Here is a 3240-nt window from a genome sequence, read left to right as displayed (position 1 = left end):
GGGGAAAGGCAGGAGATGGAGGGCAGACAGAGGGGACTAGAGATTCATTCCTCCTGTTCTCTCCCCATCCAGCTGCCTAGAAACAGCCCCCTTCCTTTGGGGTGGCCCCATCTACACTACAGGTTTCTCTGGGTTTCTCTGAATTCAGGTAACCCCTCTGTCCTCTGACATCTTCAGGCTCAGGGGTTGTAGCAATTTCTTCTTGTTGCTACCCAGAGATGCCTGTTGGCTTTCCTTAATGCTGCCCACATCTTGATAAATAGTCACTTCATTAAATTCTCTTTAATCACCCCCTTTAGTATGCACCATCTGTTTCCTCCTGGGACCATACCCATATACCCTCTAAGAGAAAATGTTGTCAAAATGTACCCTTATTAGAAAGTTCCAGCCAGTTACATGTAGGTGTATTTAAATATATATCATGTTTCAAGGATTGTAAGATGTACCTCCCCCTGCGCATACACATCAGCAGCTCCAAAGTTAGGATGACTTGCAAATGTAGGTTTTTACTCTTGGCTACCGGTGATGCATTTGTTGGTGTTTTCCAGTGCATGCATGAACTTGGTCATTGCTGGTCACCAAGTCCTCATTTTCATTGAGTTATGTTCACCACTGGGACTATTCAGTGCTGTTGAAAATACTTACATTTTGATTCTGCTCTGGGGTGACATAATTGTGTTTAGAAAAGCACAAAATAGAGCAGTGAGGCATAATTCTGATGTTAGTGAAGCAGATATCCATCTTGGCAGAATGGAGACAATTTTTTTTTAAAGATTTTATTTATTTATTTGAGAGAGAGCAGAGAGGGAGGGTGAGAGGGAGAAGCAGGCTCCCCACCATGCAGGAATCCCAGTGCAGGGCTTGATCCCAGGACCCTGAGATCGTGACCTGGGCTGAAGGCAGATGCTTAACTGACTGAGCCACCCAGGCACCATGACAATTCCTTATTTTTAAAGGAAAGGCAGTTAATCATAAGTAGTTGGAGTGCTGTTAAAGTTGTTACTGAGATATGTGCAAAAAACTGCCTACAATAGGACAAGTGACCAACTGAAGGCAGTAGGAATTCCCAGGTCTCTTGGAATAAAGATCTTTTTGTTTCTCCACAAAGGATCTTGAATAATAGCACAAACTTGCTGGATATGGAGTTTGGTGAGTTTGTCTTTCCAAAGAGAATTAGACTTTAACGTTTTTTAGTCACAGTTGCAAGGGATACCCAAGGGCTTCTGTGGACAGTTGTTGAGGATGTGTACTGATAACTGTAGGGGGCACCATTCATATGTACTGTTATGCAGTGCACAACCTGCACATCTATACGTGATAGCCCAAGGAGGGGCCACAATTACTTTCAGTGTTGATATGGCAGAATTCAGGTGGAATTGACTGAGTTGACTTCAGATATCTGGTTTATGGTATGAATTTTGCTTTTACTTTCAGCTCTTCATACAGTATAGCTAAATATTTCACCTAAAATGTTTCAGTGTTTGGGAGTGTTCTATGTTAAGTTCAGTTTGGAGAGCACCAAGATAAAGAGAAGGAACACTGAACCTGGTATTTGGAGACCTGGATTCAAAACTTGGCTGGACACTTGTGAACAGGTTCCTTTAGGACTCTCAGAACCTCAGGTTTCTTAACTGTAAAACATGATTAATAGTGGCTTTTTTGTAGATTTCAATGGATAAACAAGATTACATATTTGAAAGAGCCTGACACACAATAAATGCTTAGTAAATATTGGTTTACTCTTACAAGGCAAAGCCCATAAAAGTGAAATAGCTTCTTATAATGCTGTTATATGAATTTTTAGAAAGGCGAGCTTCTCAGGTGCCAGTATAGAGATGTCTTCATGCAAGAAGAACTGTCTGAGAGGCTTTAGAGGGCTGTCCAATTGGAGTTGAGGCTGGCTGCAGAGAGAATCTGGCTCCCGGGGTGCAAGTCTGAAGTCCTTGGATGAACAAAAACCATTCCTGGCTTGTGCTTTTCTCTCTGGCGTCTTGAGTTTTCCTATTTGTTGACAGGACCATCTGGTGAGGAGGTATCTCTCTTTACTTTCAAATGTGTGCACAGCCTCCTTTTGTGACTGGAGAAGTTTCATAGTTAGAGCTGGGTTCTTTCACCCTTTTCTTGATTTGGAATTCATGTCGTCTATTCATGCTGGATGCTGGGGAGGTGATTTTTAGACCAAAGTGTGGTCCTTCTTGCAAGATGTTGGGGTATCCACAGTGGATAGATGCTCTCAAACACAATGTGTATGAGGTCCAAAAAAAATCAAAGTATAACCATTACATGAGGTCTGCATGGATGGTCACCTCTGTGATGGACTCTTGTTTGCTGGCTTGCTGCTCTCAGCTCTTCCGGTCATGTCTCTTGTTTTCTGTGGTGATGGGACTGGGAGTGGAAAGCGAAGGATGTTATAGAGAAGGGTTTGATTTGGAAAGGGCCACCATCTGCTCTGCTAGTACATGACTCCTGTTTCTTGAATCCAAACTTTTCCAGCTTCTGAGATTCCGAGAGCCAAAACAACCAAGGAGGACAGGCTCCAGAAACAATAAAGATATCTTACACTTGTATAAAGCTTTGTACTCTGGAAAGCAGCTTTGCCTGTATAATCTTATAAACCCAGTGAGGTGGTTTGGAAGGCATTATTTTCTTTATTTTACAGCTGCGGAATCCAAGAAAATATTAAGTGTCTCGCCATGATCTCATAGCATGTAAGTGATAGAGTCCATGTCTCCTAGGTCCTGGCCTAGTACTTTTTTTTAATATTACGGTGAATCATCTTGAGTGTTCACTTCTTAAAATTTTTAAATGAATCTTTAATGCTTATGTAATATGTGTCCATGATTTAAAATTCAAGAAGGTATAGTAGATATGGGATGAAAAGGAAGCCTTCTTTTCCCTTTCCCACTCCCTCAGCAATGTATTGACCCTTTCTGGATGCAATCATCATTCCCTGTTTCTTGTGTGTTCCTTTGGTGATAGCCTATGCATTTATAAGTATAAATGTATATCTTTCCCCTTTCCCCAGGGACTTAAAAATAAGCAGTAAGGAACACCCTAGAGAAATTTGCCTAGTAAAGTTAGGAAATGATCTCACTTGGGGTTTATGAGAAATACAGCTAATCTTTGTAGCTTACTTTTTGGGGGAGGTTTAAATAGTACATTTTAGCTTTACGAAAATAACAGACAATAGCTTTGCACTATAGATCTTTCTCAAATGATGGTAATAAATAATAATAATAA

The sequence above is a fragment of the Martes martes genome (assembly GCF_963455335.1).
Source record: "Martes martes genome assembly, chromosome: 5".
NCBI classification, from domain to species: domain Eukaryota; kingdom Metazoa; phylum Chordata; class Mammalia; order Carnivora; family Mustelidae; genus Martes; species Martes martes.
This window is presented reverse-complemented; position numbering follows the sequence as displayed.